Source organism: Lolium perenne, chromosome 5 (genome assembly GCF_019359855.2).
Source record: "Lolium perenne isolate Kyuss_39 chromosome 5, Kyuss_2.0, whole genome shotgun sequence".
Classification (NCBI taxonomy): Eukaryota; Viridiplantae; Streptophyta; class Magnoliopsida; order Poales; family Poaceae; genus Lolium; species Lolium perenne.
In genome coordinates, this window is record NC_067248.2 from 104,017,833 (window position 1) to 104,041,733 (window position 23,901).

The following is a 23,901-nucleotide window of genomic DNA, read 5'->3' on the forward strand; positions in this document are numbered from 1 at the left end:
AAATGTGCTATTCTAGTAGCCGAAAAAAGCACTCGACAATATATTCTCAGAGCGCCTTAGTCGCGAATTAATTTCTGAATGCCGCAAAACTTTGCGAAGGTAAGTCCCCAGGATCTGTCCTAAGCGGCGTGGCATCGCCTCTGACGGTGTTTTGCTACTTTTTCCGTATCAACAGATACGAAGAAAAATCCTAACGGACGCGTTAGGTACCCGATAAAACATAACTGGAATTCGGCATTTGGTAAGACCTTAAGCGGCACATGTTGAATTACGCCAGTATCCCGAGATAATGTCCAGAGACGTGATCTTGAAGTAGGTTTTTGCGGATTGCCACAAGAGCAGTTAACTGGTACCTGATCTGTCAGATGAACCAGCCCCAATTACCGTTATCCCTGTACAATATACAATTGCTTTATAGAGGTTATTTATCGACTCGAAGAAATCATATGGTAATTGTAAAAAGGGAGATTTTTCCTGATTCTTCGATTCAAGCAAAATCTCGGGGGCTACTGACATAGGCATCCCCAATGGACCTACCGAAGAAAGTACCCGGGGTTTACTAAAGGCCCACTGTAGGGATTCGTTGCATAGAAAACAAAAATTTTCCTACCGCGAACACGCAATCCAAGCCAAGATGCAATCTAGAAGACGGTAGCAACGAGGGGATATCGAGTCTCACCCTTGAAGAGATTCCAAAGCCTACAAGATGAGGCTCTTGTTGCTGCGGTAGACGTTCACTTGCCGCTTGCAAAAGCGCGTAGAAGATCTTGATCACGATCGCTTCTGGCGCCACGAACGGGCAGCACCTCCGTACTCGGTCACACGTTCGGTTGTTGATGAAGACGACGTCCACCTCCCCGTTCCAGCGGGCAGCGGAAGTAGTAGCTCCTCTTGAATCCGACAGCACGACGGCGTGGTGTCGGTGGTGGTGGAGAAATCCGGCGGAGCTTCGCTTAAGCGTGCGGGATGTGGTGGAGGAGAGAGACCGCTAGGGTTTGGGAGAGGGGGTGGCCGGCCACTAAGGGGTGCGGCCAAGCTATGGCTTTTGTGTGGCTGGCCCCCTCCCCTTGGCCCTCATTATATAGGTGGAACACCCAAGAGTTGGTGTACAAGTCTTCGAATAAGACCCCAACCCAAAACCTTCCATGTGTAGGGAAACCTACCCAAGGTGGGATTCCCACCTCAAGTGGGACTCCCACCTTTCCATGAGGGGGGGTGGCCGGCCACCTTGGGGGGAAGTCCACCTTGGACTTTCCCCTCTAGGGTTTGGCTGGCCAAGCTTGTGGAGTCCTTCCGGGACTCTACCTTCCATAGTGCGTTTCTTCCGGACTTTTCTAGAACCTTCTAGAACCTGCCATAAATGCACTGGATCATTTCCAAACTTGGAATATGACTTCCTATATATGAATCTTATTCTCCGGACCATTCCGGAACTCCTCGTGATGTCCGGGATCTCATCCGGGACTCCGAACAAATATTCGAACTCCATTCCATATTCAAGTTCTACCATTTCAACATCCAACTTTAAGTGTGTCACCCTACGGTTCGTGAACTATGTGGACATGGTTGAGTACTCACTCCGACCAATAACCAATAGCGGGATCTGGAGATCCATAATGGCTCCCACATATTCAACGATGACTTTAGTGATCGAATGAACCATTCACATACGATACCAATTCCTTTTGTCACGCGATATTTTACTTGTCCGAGGTTTGATCTTTGGTATCACTCTATACCTTGTTCAACCTCGTCTCCTGACAAGTACTCTTTACTCGTACCGTGGTATGTGGTCTCTTATGAACTTATTCATATGCTTGCAAGACATTAGACGACATTCCACCGAGAGGGCCCAGAGTATATCTATCCGTCATCGGGATGGACAAATCCCACTGTTGATCCATATGCCTCAACTCATACTTTCCGGATACTTAATCCCACCTTTATAACCACCCATTTACGCAGTGGCGTTTGATGTAATCAAAGTACCTTTCCGGTATAAGTGATTTACATGATCTCATGGTCATAAGGACTAGGTAACTATGTATCGAAAGCTTATAGCAAATAACTTAATGACGTGATCTTATGCTACGCTTAATTTGGGTGTGTCCATTACATCATTCATACAATGATATAACCTTGTTATTAATAACATCCAATGTTCATGATTATGAAACTAATCATCTATTAATCAACAAGCTAGTTAAGAGGCTTACTAGGGACTCTTTGTTTGTTTACATAACACACATGTATCAATGTTTCGGTTAATACAATTATAGCATGGTATGTAAACATTATCATAAACACAAAGATATATTATAATAACCATTTTATTATTGCCTCTTGGGCATATCTCTAACAGTCTCCCACTTGCACTAGAGTCAATAATCTAGCTTACATTTGTAAAGATATAACACCTTGGCATTCTGGTGCTTTATCATGTTTTGCTCACGGGAGAGGTTTTAGTCAACGGTTCTGACACGCTCTGAAACGTATGTATTTTTTAATTCATATGCGTCTCAACACATCACTCATTTTCCAAATGAGTCGGCATATATGCTTAGTCCTCTGGTGGAACCTTAATTCCGCGGTCTGAAATATGTCACTAATATTGTCACACACAATATAGCTTCAAAGTTCTGACACTATCGGAACTACACCAAGTTCTCAAAGAACTTTTCGACTTAACATCCTTAGTCATTGTCAAAACAATGACATACTCTGCCTTCATTTGTAGAATCCGTCACAATATTTAGAACTCTTCTAAATCTAGCATTGTGCTACCTTTTTAATAACATTTAGCCTAATTGAGATTTGAAATTAATTCTTATATGTGACCAAACAAATATCGGTGCAACACCTTACAGCGATTTGTTTGTCATTACTCCATATAAAACTATATATATATCCTTGGTTCTTCTGAAGCACACAGGGATATTCTTACTGTTTGTCCAATGATTATCACATGAATCATTCTGGTATATGCTCCTAACCTTTTAGAGCATAGGACATCTGATTTTGTACATATTATTTGTGATCCAAAATCACTCAAGTGTTTTTACTCATCGAGTGTCAAATACACTCAAGTCTTGTTAAACCTTTGTATGCAAAGAACACCTTCTTAATATTTCTATATTGAACTACTTCAATATCCATTTTATGTACTTTGACTTAAACTTATTATGTGTTTTAATCTATCTTCATAGATCTTGACACTAAATATGTTTCTGTCCATATCCTTTCATTGAAGCTAATTCTCAATGAAACCTTTTAATCAATTATATAATTACAATATTTATAATTAACGATATGTCAGCTACATAAAGTATTACAAATATGTCTCAGCGCTCCCACTTAATTTCTTGCAAATGCAAGCATCTTCATCGTATCTGATGAAATCAAAAAAAACTCTTTGACTATTTCATCCGGTGAAGATTCCAACTCCGCAATACTCACTTCTACCAATTGAAGTTCGTATTCCTTTCTAGTATTCTACGGACTGGCAAAACTCTTGGTTGTATCTTGTATACACCTTTAATACACACTTATGTTAAGTAATATATTTTGCCATCCTACTAGCATATCTCATAAAAGAAATATGTAGCGATTACTAGAATAATCCACATGGACTATAAGCATTGCTACGGAAGATCAAATCTTATCGTAGTCAACTCTTTGAACTTTGTCGTAAACAATTTTTCGACAAGTCGAGCTTCTTCAAGGATATTACATCCAAGTCCATCAATTTTATAGATCCTTTTACTTTCAAAAAGTATTCATCTATCTTGGATTTCATGGCGTATAGCCATTTTAACGGAGTCAGGGCCCATCATAATTTCTTTGTTCGCAATTGGTTTATCATTGTTCATAAACAATCCTTTGTCTAGAAATCATTTATTTGATCACAAAGTAAACCATACCTACAAGGTTCAATATGTACTTCGATCTCCATGGCTAAAACACTTTGTAGTCATGGGAGCCATGATCGTCGTGGCCGCTTCCGGAACCAATTCCGATGCTGCGCTACTCTGATCATTATGCTCAGGTTCATAAACCTTATCAAGTTCTATTGTCCTCCCACTCAAATACTTCGCTAGAAAACAATTTCTTGGAAATAAGCAAGTAACATTAACAAACACTTTTGTCTTTTACTTCATAGTGGAAAGAATTCCCAATTAATCCTTTGGGATAACCAACAAAGACATTCATCCGATTTTGGTTGTAAACTTAGTTACTTATGCTATGCATACCAAAGTTTAAGAAAGGACTACTAGGGTTCATACCTATGCCATAACTCGTATGGTGTCATTTCAACGGATCATGATGACGCTCTATTCAGTGTAAAAGCGGTAGTCACTAAAGCATAATCTACAAAAATATAATGGCATCAATATTTTATATCATCATTGACCCAACAAGGTTTGGATACATCTCTCGGATACTCCATCATCACTATGATACTCCAAGAAACATGAGTTGTAGAACAATTTCATAACTCTCTTAGATGTTCGCTAAAAACTCGTAATTCAAATATTTCCACCATGATCCAATCATAGATATTTGACTTATTACGATGATTTCCACTTCATGCTGAAATTTATTTGAATTCATTCAAATGTTTCAAACTTCTTCCTTATCGAATATATCCACATATATATACTCAATTCATTGTTGGAAGTTTTCATGAAGTAGAAGAATCTCCCGCACACAACTATGCCCAGTGAACCACATATATCATCATGTATGTTTCCACTAAGTTAGTTGCCCGTTCAACTCATGGCCTATGAACGGTATTTCAGTAATTCTTTTTAGAAAAGATTTGCAAGCGCCAAATGATTCAAAAATCAAATGACTCCAAAAATCCATTTGCATGGAGTTCCTTCATGCGTTCCTCTCTAACATGACCTAAATTGCGGTTCCACAAATGAGTGGAATTCAAATCATTTGCCTTATGGCATTTTAGCGTCAGTGTTATGTATGTGTGTTTCACCATTAAGATTCATAATAACTTATCCATCGTACATGGAGTAATGTCATAATTTGAACAACTCATTGTTTTCATTTGACCAAAGCAAAATAACAATTATTAAGTTCTTTATTATAAATTCTAAGGGCTAGGTAGAATGCCAACGACAAACATAATAACACTTTATTATGTTCCAGACGTGCATTATTACCATATTCCTTATCCGTCACTTAGGCCATTGTATTCTTGTATTGCGTTGTTTTGTATGACACTTCATACCAACCAATATGGTACAATTACCCAAGAATTTCATTGTGTGACCAAATGAGGAATACATCCATAACATGTATATCATTTATATACACCTGAGCTAGACTTTCTAGTCTTTTCTTTTCTTTCTGCCAAAATATCTTTTGTAGTTTCTCTTTTAGCTTTCCTCATTATTCAGAAAAACACTTCAATATCAATAACTTCTAGGTTTGTTGGTCAAATACCAATAACCTTGAGGTTCTGAAGTTGATCATCATATGACAAGTGTTGAAGATTTCACTATTAGTAACTTTGTAATATGATGAACAATTTCACTCATAATTTTATCCATCAATTCATGACGATTTTTCCGAGACCATGTCTGTACATGCTAGGCTCGTAAAATTAACCTCAGTATTCACATGTGCAAATCTGGCTTGCACCCGTTGTATGCACACGTAGAATCTATCACACCCGATCATCACGAGATGCTTCGAAACAACGAGTCTTAGCAACGGTGCATACTAAGGACGATCACTTCATGGATATGCGAATATCGTTAGTGCCCCAAAAGTTGGAGGATTGGGACGCCTTGCGTCTTCAACCTTCGTACATTCCCATAAAACTTATGAGTTTATGTAGTCTCACCAAATTATATTCTATCATCTTGCAATAAGGTTTTAGATATCAAATATATCTCATACCTTGATTATTTCTGAAAACTAAATTTTCAGCCCCTTACTTTTCAAACAGATTTGAACTTCAAGTTTTACGGAGACAAGATGACTTTAGGTACTAATTGAAACCATAGCTCTTTGAATCAACAATGTGAGGTTTACTAAAAGTTTGCAATAGGACTTAAACATTTCTTGATTCTTTAACAATACGGTACCAGTCCGTAAAGTTTCTAGTCAGATTTTAACAGTATTTCTATCTCAATAATAAGACTAGCGCATGGTAGAAAAACGGATGCCAATACTACAAAATTAATTCAAAATACTACTCAGACTATGTTTATGATAATTAGTTCATGTTTTAATCTAATTACTAATGAACTCCCACTTAATACAACATCCCTCATAGTTGTTAAGTGGTACACGATCCAAATCCACTACACCAAAACTGATCATCACGTGAGATGATGTAGCTTCAATGGTGAACATCAACATGTTGATCATATCATCCATATGACTCGTGTTCAACCTTTCGGTTTCCGTTGTCCCGAGGCCATGTCTGTACATGCTAGTCTCGTCAAGCAAACCCAAGTATTCCGCGTGTGCAACATGGCTTACACCCGTTGTTTGTGAACGTTGAGTCTATCACATCCGATCATCACGAGATGCTTCGAAACGACGAACTTTAGCAATGGTGCATACGAGGGGAGAACACTTTATTATCTTGATATTAATGTGAGGGATCATCTTATAATGCTACCGTCGCGATCTAAGCAAAATAAGATGCATAAAGGATTAACATCACATGCAATTCATATGTGATATGATATGGCCCTTTAGTCTTTGCGCCTTCGATCTTCATCTCCAGAGCACGGAGATGATCTCCATCATCAACGGGCATGATCTCCATCATCGTCGGCGTAGCGTCAAGGTCCATGGCGCCGTCTTCATGGTTGTTCACCGCATGTAGCAACTATTACAACTACTTTGAAATAATACTCAACATGAAAATTAAAGACAACCATAAGGCTCCTGCCGGTTGCCACAATACAATAATGATCATCTCATACATATTCATCATCACATCATGGCCATATCACATCACCAAACCCTGCAAAAACAAGTTAGACGTTCTCTAATTTGGTTTGCATATTTTACGTGGTTTAGGGTTTTCGAGTGAGATCTAATCTACCTACAAACATGAACCACAACGGTGATACTAGTGTTGTCAATAGAAGAGTAAATTGAATCTTCACTATAGTAGGAGAGACAGACGCCCGCAAAGCCACTTATGCAATACAAGTTGCATGTCAAGCGTGGAGCAAATCTCATGAACGCGGTCATGTAAAGTTAGCCCGAGCCGCTTCATCCCACTATGCCACAAAGATGCAAAGTACTCAAACTAAAGACAACATAAGCATCAACGCCCACAAAACAATTGTGTTCTACTCGTGCAACCATCTATGCATAGACACGGCTCTGATACCACTGAAGGGATTCGTTGCATAGAAAACAAAAAAATTTCCTACCGCGAACACGCAATCCAAGCCAAGATGCAATCTAGAAGACGGTAGCAACGAGGGGATATCGAGTCTCACCCTTGAAGAGATTCCAAAGCCTACAAGATGAGGCTCTTGTTGCTGCGGTAGACGTTCACTTGCCGCTTGCAAAAGCGCGTAGAAGATCTTGATCACGATCGCTTCTGGCGCCACGAACGGGCAGCACCTCCGTACTCGGTCACACGTTCGGTTGTTGATGAAGACGACGTCCACCTCCCCGTTCCAGCGGGCAGCGGAAGTAGTAGCTCCTCTTGAATCCGACAGCACGACGGCGTGGTGTCGGTGGTGGTGGAGAAATCCGGCGGAGCTTCGCTTAAGCGTGCGGGATGTGGTGGAGGAGAGAGACCGCTAGGGTTTGGGAGAGGGGGTGGCCGGCCACTAAGGGGTGCGGCCAAGCTATGGCTTTTGTGTGGCCGGCCCCCTCCCCTTGGCCCTCATTATATAGGTGGAACACCCAAGAGTTGGTGTACAAGTCTTCGAATAAGACCCCAACCCAAAACCTTCCATGTGTAGGGAAACCTACCCAAGGTGGGATTCCCACCTCAAGTGGGACTCCCACCTTTCCATGAGGGGGGGTGGCCGGCCACCTTGGGGGGAAGTCCACCTTGGACTTTCCCCTCTAGGGTTTGGCTGGCCAAGCTTGTGGAGTCCTTCCGGGACTCTACCTTCCATAGTGCGTTTCTTCCGGATTTTTCTAGAACCTTCTAGAACCTGCCATAAATGCACCGGATCATTTCCAAACTTGGAATATGACTTCTGATACGTCTCCAACGTATCGATAATTTCTTATGTTCCATGCTACTTTATTGATGATACCTACATGTTTTATGCACATTATATGTCATATTTATGCATTTTCTGGAACTAACCTATTAACAAGATGCCGAAGAGCCGATTCTTTGTTTGCTGTTTTTGGTTTCAGAAATCCTAGTAAAGAAATATTCTCGGAATTGGACGAAACTTTCGCCCAGGGTCCTATTTTTGCACGAAGCTTCCCGGAAGACCGAAGACCTAACGAAGTGGGGCCACGAGGCAGCCAGGGGGTGGCCGGCGCGGCCTAGGTCTTGGCCGCGCGGCCCTGCCCCCTGGGCCTCGTGTGGCCCTCGCGTTGACCTTCCGCCTACTTAAAGCTCCCGTCGCGAAACCCCCAGTACCGAGAGCCACGATACGGAAAACCTTACAGAGACGCCGCCGCCGCGAATCCCATCTCGGGGGATTCTGGAGATCGCCTCCGGCACCCTGCCGGAGAGGGGATTCATCTCCCGGAGGACTCTTCATCGCCATGATCGCCTCCGGAGTGATGAGTGAGTAGTTCACCCCTGGACCATGGGTCCATAGCAGTAGCTAGATGGTCGTCTTCTCCTTGTTGTGCTTCATTGTTAGATCTTGTGAGCTGCCTAACATGATCAAGATCATCTATATGTAATTCTATATGTTGTGTTTGTCGGGATCCGATGGATAGAGAGTACTATGATTATGGTGATTATCAATCTATTGTTCATGTGTTGTTTATGATCTTGCATGCTCTCCGTTATTAGTAGAGGCTCTGGCCAAGTTTTTACTCTTAACTCCAAGAGGGAGTAATTATGCTCGATAGTGGGTTCATGCCTTCATTGATACAGGACGATGTGAGAAAGTTCTAAGGTTGTGATGTCTTTGTTGCCACTAGGGATAAAACATAGATCCTAAGTCAAACGATGTAGGTATAGATTACATAACGAACAATAATTAATGCAATAGTCTGTTCCTTTGCAACTTAATACTGGAGGGGGTTCGGACGATAACCTGAAGGTGGACTTTTTAGGCATAGATGCAGTTGGATGGCGGTCTATGTACTTTGTCGTAATGCCCAATTAAATCTCACTATATTTATCATGTCATGTATATGCATTGTTATGCCTTTCTCTATTTGTCAATTGCCCGACTGTAATTTGTTCACCCAACATGCTTTTATCTTATGGGAGAGACACCTCTAGTGAACTGTGGACCCCGGTCCTATTCTTTACATAGCATACAATCTACTTGTTTTACTGTTTTCTTTGCAAACATCTTCCACTCGATACGTTTAATCCTTTGTTACAGCAAGCCGGTGAGATTGACAACCTCACTGTTTCGTTGGGGCAAAGTACTTTGGTTGTGTTGTGCAGGTTCCTAGTTGGCGCCGGAATCCCTGGTGTTGCGCCGCATCACATTTCGCGACCATCAACCTTCAACGTGCTTCTTGGCTCCTACTGGTTCGATTAAACCTTGGTTTCATACTGAGGGAAAACTTGCCACTGTGCGCATCATACCTTCCTCTTGGGGTTCCCAACGGACGTGTACATCTACGCGCATCAAGCACTTTTTCTGGCGCCGTTGCCGGGGAGATCAAGACACGCTGCAAGGGGAGTCTCCACTTCTCAATCTCTTTACTTTGTTTTTGTCTTGCTTTATTTTATTTACTACTTTGTTTGCTGCACTAAATCAAAACACAAAAAAATTAGTTGCTAGTTTTACTTTATTTGCTATCTTGTTTGCTATATCAAAAACACAAAAAAATTAGTTACTCGCATTTACTCTATCTAGTTTGCTTTATTGTCCTGCACTCTATATTTAAAATACAAATTTTTTTTTTTTTTAGTTACTTTTATTACCATGTCTAGCTCTGAACCTGTTACTTCTTCACCTGAAGACTTAGTTTTCACTTTCAAGCAAGGGGATGAGGAGAGTTTTAAGGATGCTTGGTCTAGAATTTTTACTTCTTATCGCAAAACTGAACCTCAAATGACTCTAAGCTTGCTCCTTAGTAATTTTTATTTTGGTCTTATGGTTCGCTATAGATATGCTTTGGACACTTTAGTAGGAGGAGATTTCCTTCATTGTAATGGGGATCAAGCTTTTAATGCCATAAAGAAATTGGTTGCATCACATGATTCAGCTAATAACTTTGATTCAGCCCTTATTAGCATTCATAATAGATTGAACAATCTCGAGATAAGTACATCTCGCTTAAATGATAATTATCACTGTGTTCGTAATCGTCTTGAACAAGTCTTAGAGAATCCTAAACCTTCATCATGGGACCCTTCTGTTAAAATTGTCATCGGTGATCGAACTCTTCATGCCTATTGTGATATTATGTATGAATTTTGCCTTATGCCTGAAAACATTTATAAATCTTTGAAACTTTGGGGAGTCGATAAAGGGGGAGAAGAAATAGCTCTTATTGATAACTCTATCATAATTCCTAAGGGAATAGCTGCAGGTGTGCATACAACCATTCGTGGAAGAACAGTATCCATTGATTATCTTATTATTGAAACAGGAAAAATCATATTCGGAAGATCCTTGCTGAAATTATTGGGAGCAGTCATTGATGTGGGAGAAGGCACTCTGAAATTCACCTCTATACCAGGGGGGAATCATATATTTCCTAAACCAAAAGGAAAGAAAAACATTAAGAAAGGTAAAGATGAAGCCCAAGGTAAGGTTGACACACCATCTCTCGATGTTACTTGATTTGCACTTTCTGCGCCTAGCTGAAAGGCGTTAAAGAAAAGCGCTTATGGGAGACAACCCATGTTTTTACCTACAGCAATTTTTTGTTTTATTGAGTCTTGGAAGTTGTTTACTACTGTAGCAACCTCTCCTTATCAAGTTTTTGTGCCAAGTAAAGTTTCTATGTCAAAGTTGATGTTATATTTGGGATCGCTGCACAGAAACAGCATTGCTGTCTGTCACGAATCTGGGCATAATTCCCTGTAGAAAATTCGAAAAAATCTGCCAATTTACGAGCGTGATCCTCAGATATGTACGCAACTTTCATTAGTTTTGAGTTTTTCCATTTGAGCAAGTCTGGTGCCATTTATAAATTCGTCTTTACGGACTGTTCTGTTTTTGACAGATTCTGCCTTTTATTTCGCATTGCCTCTTTTGCTATGTTGGATTTATTTCTTTGATCCATTAATGTCCAGTAGCATTATGCAATGTCCAGAAGTGAAAAGAATGATTGTGTCACCTCTGAATGTGTGAATTATTAATGATGCACTAACCCTCTAATGAGTTTGCTTGAAGTTTGGTGTGAAGGAAGTTTTCAAGGGTCAAGAGAGGAGAATGATATACTAAGATCAAGAGGAGTGAAAGCTCTAAGCTTGGGGATGCCCCCGTGGTTCATCCCTGCATATTTTAAGAAGACTCAAGCATCTAAGCTTGGGGATGCCCAAGGCATCCCCTTCTTCATCGACAACATCATCAGGTTCCTCCCCTGAAACTATATTTTTATTCAGTCACATCTGGTGTTCTTTACTTGGAGCGTCGGTTTGTTTTCGTTTTTGTTTTTGTTTGAATAAGATGGATCCTAGCATTCACTTTGTGGGAGAGAGACACGCTCCGCTGTTGCATATGGACACATGTGTCCTTAGGCTTTACTCATAATGTTCAAGGCGAAGTTTCTTCTTCGTTAATTTGTTATATGGTTGGAATTGGAAAATGCTACATGTAGTAATTCTAAAAATGTCTTGGATAATGTGATACTTGGCAATTGTTGTGCTCATGTTTAAGCTCTTGCATCATATGCTTTGCACCCATTAATGAAGAAATACATAGAGCTTGCTAAAATTTGATTTGCATATTTGGTTTCTCTAAGGTCTAGATAATATCTAGTATTGAGTTTTGAACAACAAGGAAGACAGTGTAGAGTCTTATAATGTTTACAATATGTCTTTTATGTGAGTTTTGCTGCACTTGTTCATCCTTGAGTTTGCTTCAAATAACCTTGCTAGCCTAAACCTTGTATCGAGAGGGAATACTTCTCATGCATCCAAAATCCTTGAGCCAACCACTATGCCATTTGTGTCCACCATACCTACCTACTACATGGTATTTACCCGCCATTCCAAAGTAAATTGCTTGAGTGCTACCTTTAAAATTCCATCATTCACCTTTGCAATATATAGCTCATGGGACAAAATAGCCTTAAAAACTATCGTAGTATTGAATATGTACTTATGCACTTTATATTTTATTAAGTTGCTTGTTGTGCGATAACCATGTTTCTGGGGAACGCCATCAACTATTGTTGAATATCATGTGAGTTGCTATGCATGTCCGTCTTGTCTGAAGGTCTATCATTTTAGTGGTTGGAGCATGCAAAATTGTTAGAGAAGAACATTGGGCCGCTAACTAAAGCCATGAACCATGGTGGAAGTTTCAGTTTTGGACATATATCCTCAATCTCATATGAGAATAATAACTTTGCTACATGCTTATGCATTAAAGAGGAGTCCATTATCTGTTGTCCATGTTGTCCCGGTATGGATGTCTAAGTTGAGAATAATCAAAAGCGAGAAATCCAAAATGCGAGCATTCTCCTTGGACCTTTGTACAGGCGGCATGGAGGTACCCCTTTGTGACACTTGGTTGAAACATGGCATGCAAAGATCCGATAGTCCAAGTTAAGTAGGACGAGGTGCGGGCACTATTAGTATACTATGCGTGAGGCTTGCAACTTGTAAGATATAATTTTCATAACTCATATGCTTTATTACTACCGTTGACAAAATTGTTTCATGTTTTCAAAATAAAAGCTCTAGCACAAATACAGCAATCGATGCTTTCCTCTGCGAAGGACCATTCTTTTACTTTTATTGTTGAGTCAGTTTACCTATCTCCTTCCACCTTAAGAAGCAAACACTTGTGTGAACTGTGCATTGATTCCTACATACTTGCATATTGCACTTGTTATATTACTTTATGTTGACAATATCCATGAGATATACATGTTACAAGTTGAAAGCAACCGCTGAAACTTAATCTTCTTATGTGTTGCTTCAACACCTTTACTTTGATTTATTGCTTTACGAGTTAACTCTTATGCAAGACTTATTGATGCTTGTCTTGAAGTACTATTCATGAAAAGTCTTTGCTATATGATTCAGTTGTTTACTCATGTCATTACCTTTGCTTTGATCGCTGCATTCATTACATATGTTTACAAATAGTATGATCAAGATTATGATGGCATGTCACTTCAGAAATTATCTTTGTTATCGTTTTACCTGCTCGGGACGAGCAGAACTAAGCTTGGGGATGCTGATACGTCTCCAACGTATCGATAATTTCTTATGTTCCATGCTACTTTATTGATGATACCTACATGTTTTATGCACATTATATGTCATATTTATGCATTTTCTGGAACTAACCTATTAACAAGATGCCGAAGAGCCGATTCTTTGTTTTCATTGTTTTTGGTTTCAGAAATCCTAGTAAAGAAATATTCTCGGAATTGGACGAAACTTTCGCCCAGGGTCCTATTTTTGCACGAAGCTTCCGGAAGACCGAAGACCCTAACGAAGTGGGGCCACGAGGCAGCCGGGGGTGGCCGGCGCGGCCTAGGTCTTGGCCGCGGCCCTGCCCCCTGGGCCCTCGTGTGGCCCCTCGCGTTGACCTTCCGCCTACTTAAAGCTCCCGTCGCGAAACCCCCAGTACCGAGAGCCACGATACGGAAAACCTTACAGAGACGCCGCCGCCGCGAATCCCATCTCGGGGGATTCTGGAGATCGCCTCCGGCACCCTGCCGGAGAGGGGATTCATCTCCCGGAGGACTCTTCATCGCCATGATCGCCTCCGGAGTGATGAGTGAGTAGTTCACCCCTGGACCATGGGTCCATAGCAGTAGCTAGATGGTCGTCTTCTCCTTGTTGTGCTTCATTGTTAGATCTTGTGAGCTGCCTAACATGATCAAGATCATCTATATGTAATTCTATATGTTGTGTTTGTCGGGATCCGATGGATAGAGAGTACTATGATTATGGTGATTATCAATCTATTGTTCATGTGTTGTTTATGATCTTGCATGCTCTCCGTTATTAGTAGAGGCTCTGGCCAAGTTTTTACTCTTAACTCCAAGAGGGAGTAATTATGCTCGATAGTGGGTTCATGCCTTCATTGATACAGGACAGTAAAGTTCTAAGGTTGTGATGTGCTGTTGCCACTAGGGATAAAACATTGATGCTATGTCTAAGGATGTAGTTATTGATTACATTACGCACAATACTTAATGCAATTGTCTGTTGCTTTGCAACTTAATACTGGAGGGGGTTCGGACGATAACCTGAAGGTGGACTTTTTAGGCATAGATGCAGTTGGATGGCGGTCTATGTACTTTGTCGTAATGCCCAATTAAATCTCACTATATTTATCATGTCATGTATATGCATTGTTATGCCTTTCTCTATTTGTCAATTGCCCGACTGTAATTTGTTCACCCAACATGCTTTTATCTTATGGGAGAGACACCTCTAGTGAACTGTGGACCCCGGTCCTATTCTTTACATAGCATACAATCTACTTGTTTTACTGTTTTCTTTGCAAACATCTTCCACTCGATACGTTTAATCCTTTGTTACAGCAAGCCGGTGAGATTGACAACCTCACTGTTTCGTTGGGGCAAAGTACTTTGGTTGTGTTGTGCAGGTTCCTAGTTGGCGCCGGAATCCCTGGTGTTGCGCCGCATCACATTTCGCGACCATCAACCTTCAACGTGCTTCTTGGCTCCTACTGGTTCGATTAAACCTTGGTTTCATACTGAGGGAAAACTTGCCACTGTGCGCATCATACCTTCCTCTTGGGGTTCCCAACGGACGTGTACATCTACGCGCATCAACTTCCTATATATGAATCTTATTCTCCGGACCATTCCGGAACTCCTCGTGATGTCCGGGATCTCATCCGGGACTCCGAACAAATATTCGAACTCCATTCCATATTCAAGTTCTACCATTTCAACATCCAACTTTAAGTGTGTCACCCTACGGTTCGTGAACTATGTGGACATGGTTGAGTACTCACTCCGACCAATAACCAATAGCGGGATCTGGAGATCCATAATGTCTCCCACATATTCAACGATGACTTTAGTGATCGAATGAACCATTCACATACGATACCAATTCCTTTTGTCACGCGATATTTTACTTGTCCGAGGTTTGATCTTCGGTATCACTCTATACCTTGTTCAACCTCGTCTCCTGACAAGTACTCTTTACTCGTACCGTGGTATGTGGTCTCTTATGAACTTATTCATATGCTTGCAAGACATTAGACGACATTCCACCGAGAGGGCCCAGAGTATATCTATCCGTCATCGGGATGGACAAATCCCACTGTTGATCCATATGCCTCAACTCATACTTTCCGGATACTTAATCCCACCTTTATAACCACCCATTTACGCAGTGGCGTTTGATGTAATCAAAGTACCTTTCCGGTATAAGTGATTTACATGATCTCATGGTCATAAGGACTAGGTAACTATGTATCGAAAGCTTATAGCAAATAACTTAATGACGTGATCTTATGCTACGCTTAATTTGGGTGTGTCCATTACATCATTCATACAATGATATAACCTTGTTATTAATAACATCCAATGTTCATGATTATGAAACTAATCATCTATTAATCAACAAGCTAGTTAAGAGGCTTACTAGGGACTCTTTGTTTGTTTACATAACACACATGTATCAATGTTTCGGTTAATACAATTATAGCATGGTATGTAAACATTATCATAAACACAAAGATATATTATAATAACCATTTTATTATTGCCTCTTGGGCATATCTCTAACACCCACGACCCGAAGTTTATGGAGCTCGGGAGCCCAGTTATGGAGTAGTTTGGAAATATAGAGTTGTATTAGGAATACAGACTTGTAACTATTACGGGTCGAACTCAAAGAGTCTCCCGGACTTTGTAACTTGTGTATCACAAAACCCTCGGCTCCGCCTCCTATATAAGGGGGAGTCGAGGGACGAAGAGAGGATCGAATCATTGTCAACATAACCCTAGTTTTCATAGCAGTCGAATACTTTTCCGGCTGGAACCCTCGAGATCTACGTGCCCTCTACTTCTAACAAAACCCTAGTCTACAACTTGTAGGAATTGACAAGTTAATCCCTTGTCACATGTGCCAGTCCCTTGCCCCTTATCCAACACTGCAAATGCTAGTACGATCTTCAGTTGCTCATTCCAAGAACATACCCAATTCTTCTATCCTTTGATTTTATCTTTCATTTTGTTTATGCATGAGAGATCTGATAGGGCAAAGGTGGCCGATCTTTTGATGAGAGGATGATAACATCGATTTGTTGGTGGAGTTCGTGCTTGACGATCTGACTACACGTGCAAAGCTCATGGGCCATTGCAATCACTAGGACAGTCTCCGAGAGTTACTGATCTTGCGGATGCACGATCAGCCTGACCAAAAGGTATTAATTCCTACCTAAAATCGAGAACAAGTAAGAACTAATAATGCAATCCGAATTATTGCAGATATAGATGAAAGCTTTATTGAAAAGGTGGGATTCTGAATAGTCGGTCTTGTTCTGGGCGTTGGCCTCAAAAGAAGTACATGAAGAGTTGCAGCAATGGCTAACTTTTAGTCCAATCAAAATCCGAGTCTAAACGTGACGGTTATGTGGGTATTTAAAGGAGGAAAAGGTGGGGTTGTGGCTAGCCATACGTATGGTGGTCGAACCAAACCCTATAAGGCCTTTCCCCCTTCAATAAGGACTCTAAACGGTGGTTGTCTTAATTCCTACGAAAATGACATGGGCCTGGCCCAAAACTAAATGTGACACAACACCATATTATGCTATGGACGAAATTATGAAGTATAATCTTGTGTATTTCGTCCAAGTCTTCAATTCATTATGGTGGCTTCAATGTTCTAAAATCTCCACTTGTGGCATCCTCTTCAATCCTCACATGTTTGGTGCCAGCGCTAATGCTTGTGCCTCTTGTCCATGCTAGGTTCATCATTCCTAGGAGTAATAAACACATCTGATTTAGGCATCATCATATTCTCATGTATGTGAGGAATAGTTCCAAGAAACAAAAGTACCTAATAGTTTAGTTGTTTGGCACGAGCTCGAGTGATTGGTCCTTGTATTCGTGAAGCTGCAGGTATAGAGGTTGTTACAATAGATGGGATGTCCTCATCATGCTCCCCTTCTTGAATTGAAGTCATCCTCGATGCAATCTCATCTTGTTCATCAAAGTAAGGCTTCAAATCTGCAATGTTAAATGTAGGACTAACCAAACCAAATTGTGCAGGAAGCTCAAGTTTATATACATTATCATTTGTTTTCTCTAACACCTTAAAAGGACCAGCAGCGTGCAACATTAACTTAGACTTGCGCAATTCAGGAAAGCGATCTTTGCGCAAATGCAACCAAACAAGATCACCAACATCAAACACAACATTTCTTCCTCTATCCCCAGCAATTTTATACTTAGCATTCATGCGTTCTATGTTGTCGTTAGTAGTCTAATGCAATTGCAATATCATTTTAGCACATTGTATAGGATCGAAATTATTTTGCACCAAAGATGGTAAAGGCCATAAATCAATAGGTGCACGAGGAACAAAACCATACACAATCTCAAAAGGGCACATCTTAGTGCTAGAATGCAGCGACCGTGATGAGGACATCCCTACCACAATACTACCTCCGTCATTACAGGATGAAGATGAAGCTGCTGTGAAGCTCAAGTCCAATGAAGTTAGAATTGGACCAATGACACGAGCTCGTGCGAAGCTACTTAAACAACAGGTGAACTTGTTCCTAAGTGATACTTTGAGCGATGAGAACTTTATACTGCCTAAGTCGTATTACTTATGTATGATCAGGTATGAAGAGGAATCAAGCATCGCACGAGGAGGAGAGGAGCAGCTGGACAAGAAGCTTGACAAGCTGGCCATGAAGCTGGACATGAAGACATCCCATGGAAGCGCGAGGGAGGAGAGGGAGGCATGCGCGAGGGAAGAAGACCAAGTCCAGGCTGGCGCCAGACCCGGTCCGACCGGACGCCACGCCGGCTCATCCGGTTCCAGGCCCGGTCAACCGGACTCCACGCCGGAGCAGCCCGGCGCCAACCTTCTCCTACGGTTGTGCCAACCGGGCCAACATCCAGTAAGCCTGGACGCTTAGTCCGGTCGCCACCCGATCACAGGCCCGGTCCAGACCGGACCACCCGATCCCAGGCCCGGTCGACCGGATCCCAGACCGGACGAGTCCGAGTCTGTCTCGACCAGATCTATTCTGGGTCAGTTATTTTTGTATCTTTTTGACCCGAGGTCGTCCTGAACGCCTATATAAGTCCCCAGGACGCCCCCAAAGTAGTTTTAGACCACGTTTAAGATAAACCCTAGTTCATAGTTGTTTGCTCCGCAAAACTATTGAAACCCACTCTCCAATTCGCATCGATCTGGAGTTTTATGCTACTAAAAGTTTGTGTGTGATCTGCTGTTTCATTGGGGATTAGAAGATTGCAATCTACCGCTTCGTGGTTGGCGGCTACGTGCGCAAGTCTGTGGAGTTGCGAATATCTTGCAGGGTTGAGATCTGTTGCATTGGCTATAGGAATCAATCGAGAGACTTCGTCGGCGTCATACAAGTTATCTACCTCATATCATCGATTCCCTCCGCTGCATACACCATGTGTTCATCACCACCCGTCGCTTACTGAGAAGATCGGGCAACCCCTTATCATCTTGGTATCAGATTTCAGCGTTTCCTCGGTAAGCCATCCAGAATCCACCCCATAGTTGAGTTGTGAGTGTTTCCTATACAAAAAAAGCCAAAAATATTAGGGTTGGGATTTTCCATAGCCTTAGATTGCACTAATTTCGAGTTTTAGTTTCTTTTCGTAGTTATTTTTTGCGTATCTTTATCTTTCCTCTAGTAGAATTTTTAGGGTCTGTGTCTCTATATCGTCTAGTTTATCATTTAGTATCAGTTTTTGTTACTCTGAGTCCAGATAGCGTACAGTGTGCTTGTCCCAACCATGGACACAACCTTTCGATATAAGTGACTAGGAACTTCCCCATAAGAGACTAGTTTTACCGCTGACAGGCTGCTCATTAGGGTTTTGGTGCTTTGCATATTTTGTTGGCCGTGTTATCAAGGAGTTGTGTCAAAAAAATAAAAAAAACAGTGAAAATAGAAAAGAAGCAAAAAGAGCTACATAGCTGCGTGTGTGATACAAAAGAAAAGTCCAAAAAGAAAAGTGAAGTGCTAGTAGAATCAAGCGCAGGCCTAAGTTTTCTTTACTGCACCTGTAGTTGAGCAATCTTGTGCCTGTCTCGTTGAGCTTTGCTAGCGTCTCTCGAGTGCATTGCAACCTTTCATCCATATAGTTGCATTGCCACATTTATCGCCTTGTGTGAGTATCTTTAGTTGTCTACGGTCAGCGCTAGAGCTTGTTATTGGTGCAAATAGGTAGCTTACCTACAACCCCACATATATCCTGCTTTGTCGTGTGATTGTTCTTATACCCTTGATATTCGCTTCGCTACATCCGTGCACTAGTCCGTCAATCCAAGTTGGTAATCAATACTAATTCACTTTGGAGCGGTAAAATTTACCTTTCTTATCAGTTTTGAGTGAGTTGTGAGAGTACCACCAAAGATTTTTGTTTAGTGCACTAACCTACAAATCATGTCTTTTTCTGAGTTTGACGTGATGCAGGAAAAGGATCCATCCTCGCAGGTTACTTGGATGGAATATGAGGCTCTTCGTGATCATCTACTACGTGAAATGTGTGGTGTTACTGAGACATTGGACACGGAGATTCAGGGTGTCAACTTGAAGGTCGGTGAGGCTACTACGACTATTAACACCGTCCAAACATCGATGACGACTCTTCAAGCATCTATACAAAATTTGACTCAAGCTGTAGGTGAGATATGTACTATGGTACAACAACCACAACAACCACTTGATGAAGATGGCAGCGTCAATGGTGACAATGCGGAAGCTGCTGCTGCTCAGGGCGTTGGACGTGGTATTGGTCGTGGTCTCCACGTGGCGTTAATCGCGGTTTTGCAGAAATTGGAGCCCGTCGTGTGCCTCCACAGCCGCAAGACGATGGTTTGGGTAAGCCCAAGTTCTCAATTCCCAGATTTGAAGGTACTACTGATGTTGAAGAATATCTTACATGGGAGCTGAAAATTGAGAGATTATGGCGTTTACATGATTATACTGAAGATAGGAAGATCAAACTTGCTTTCTCTGAATTTGATGGCTATGCATTGCGTTGGTGGGATGGACTTGTTCGTGCTCGAGAAGAGGATGGTGAGATGCCTATTATCACATGGCGTTTACTATGAAGGCGGCAATGAGAGCTCGTTTTGTTCCTACCAATTATTTGCGTTCAGTTTTTGATAAGTTGACCCAATTGAAGCAAGGTGTTATGATGGTTGATGCTTACTACATGGAGATGGAGATGCTTATGCAGCGTGCCCGTGTCCGTGAGTCTTTGGAGATGACATTGCAGCGATTCCTGAATGGTCTCAAGTTTAATATCAAAGGCATTGTGCGTCATCACAGCTACACTACAATGAATGAGCTACTACATCATGCAAGAGAAGCTGAATCACAGTTGGCTGAAGAAGCGCAACAAAGGGGCCGTGCTACGGGAGCTGGGCGCTACACGCCTAGGACGCTACCCTCCACGGCGCCATCTACGCGCCCTGCGGATGTTTCTACTTCGTCTAGCAAGTCGGTGTCCAATGTGTCCAACACAAAGAGGCCCGTCCCTGCAGCAAGTGGAACTAGTTCTAATATGTCAATGGCGCGCAACCGTGATATGGTTTGTCATACATGTGGTGGTAAGGGTCACTTCAAGAAAGAGTGTCCTAACCGCAAATTTATGATTATTAATGAGGACAATGCATATGAAACTAGAGACGATGCTGATCCGAATGCTCCGGAAGATGATGATTATGACAACGATAGTATCGATTCTTATCCTTCTGAAGCTCAAACTATAGTTGTGTCACAGCGTGTTCTCAATGTGCAGCCCAGTGCATCTACGCAGCGTTGCAATTTGTTCCAAACAAAGGCACTTGTTGGTCCTGATAAAGCTTGCAAGGTCATTATTGATGGCGGAAGTTGTCGCAATTTAGCAAGCAAAGAGTTATGTGCCAAGTTGAAACTGAAGTATCTAACGCACCCGCATCCATATTATATTCAGTGGTTGATTTTGAGACTGGATCGTATAAGGATTCCATTGATTTTGATGTGGTTCCTATGACGGTGTGTCACCTGTTGTTCGGCCGGCCATGGCTCTATGACCGTTCTGTGCAACACAATGGCCGCGCCAATACATATCACTTGGAGTTGAAGGGCAAGAAAATCAACTTACAGCCTATGTCACCACAGCAAATTGTCAATGCGTCTCGTCAGTAAATTGAAGTAAACTTGGAGGATGCATCTATAGATAGGCGAGAGAATTGTAATGCCGTGAGTGATATAACGAAAAGTGAGAGAGTGAATTCCTTAGTCTTATTATGATAGGGCAAAGGTGGCCGATCTTTCGATGAGACGTGGATAATGTCGATTTGTTGGTGGAGTTCGTGCTTGACGATCCGACTACACGTGCAAAGCTCGTGCGCCAATGCAATCGCTAGGACAATCTCCGGGAGTTACTGATCTTGCGGATGCACGATCAGCCTGACCAGCGAGGGTCTTAATTCCTACCTGAAATCGAGAACAAGTAAGAACTAATATTGAAATCAGAAGTATTGCGGATATAGATGAAAGCTTTATTGAAAAGGTGGGATTCCGAATAGTCGGTCTTGTTCTGGGCGTTGGCCTCAATAGAAGTACACGAGAGTTAAGTTGTTTGGCACGAGCTCGAGTGATTGGTCCTTGAATTTGTGTTGCTGTAGGTACAGCGGTTGTATCAATAGATGGGATGTCCTCATCATGCTCTCCTTCTTGAATTGAAGTCGTACTCGACGCGATCTCATCTTCTTCACCAAAGTAAGGCTTCAAATCTGCAATGTTAAATGTAGGACTAACTGGACCCAATTCTGCAGGAAGCTCAAGTTTATATGCATTATCATTTATTTTCTCTAACACCTTAAATGGACCAGCGGCACGTGGCATGAGCTTAGACTTGCGCAATGCAGGAAAACGATCTTTGCGCAAATGCAACCAAACAAGATCACCAACATCAAACACAACATGCTTTCTTCCTCTATCCCCAGCAATTTTATACTTAGCATTCATGCGTTCTATGTTGTCTTTAGTAGTCTGATGCAATTTTAATATCAATTCAGCTCGTTGTGTAGCATCCAAATCATTTTGCACCGAAGATGGTAAAGGCAATAAATCAATAGGTGCACGTGGAACAAAACCATACACAATCTCAAAAGGGCACATCTTAGTAGTAGAATGCAGCGAACGATTGTAAGCAAATTCAATATGAGGTAAACATTCTTCCCACAATTTTAAGTTCTTCTTTAAAACAGCCCGCAGCATAGTAGACAATGTTCTATTTACTACTTCAGTTTGTCCGTCAGTTTGGGGATGACATGTAGTACTAAACAGCAATTTAGTCCCCAACTTAGCCCATAAACATCTCCAAAAGTGGCTAAGAAACTTAGTATCACGATCAGAAACAATAGTATTTGGTACACCATGTAAACACACAATTTCGCGAAAGAACAAATCAGCGACATGTGTCGCAGCATCAGTTTTGTGACATGGAATAAAGTGTGCCATCTTAGAAAACCTATCCACAACAACAAAGATACTATCCCTCCCCTTCTGTGTACGAGGCAAACCCAAAACAAAATCCATAGAAATATCCTCCCAAGGTACACTAGGAACATGAAGAGGCATATATAAACCATGTGGATTAAGTCGAGACTTAGCTTTTTGACATGTAGTGCAGCGTGCCACAAATCTCTCAACATCTCGACGCATACGTGGCCAAAAGAAGTGTGCAGCAAGTACATCCTCCGTCTTCTTCACACCAAAGTGACCCATCAATCCTCCTCCATGCGCCTCCTGCAACAACAAAAGACGAACAGAACTATCTGGGATGCATAGCTTGTTAGCACGGAACACAAATCCATCATTGAGGACGAATTTGTTCCATGTTCTACCATCTTTACAATTCAGCAACACATCTTTAAAATCAGCATCATGCAAGTATTGTTCCTTTATAGTTTCCAATCCAAAAATCTTGAAGTCAAGTTGAGATAGCATGGTATAGCAGTAGCGACAAAGCATCAACAATAACATTATCTTTACCCTTTTTGTGTTTGATAACATAAGGAAAAGACTCAATAAATTCTACCCACTTTGCATGGCGACGATTCAACTTAGCTTGACTACGAATATGCTTCAAAGATTCATGATCAGAATGTATAACAAATTCTTTAGGCCATAAATAATGTTGCCAATTTTCTAATGTCCGAACCAGCGCATATAATTATTTATCATAAGTAGAATAATTCAGACTAGGCCCCCTCAATTTCTCACTAAAATATGCAACAGGTTTGCCCTCTTGTAATAACACACCTCCCAAACCAATTCCACTAGCATCACATTCAAGCTCAAAAGTCTTATTGAAATCAGGAAGTTGGAGTAATGGAGCATGTGTTAACTTATC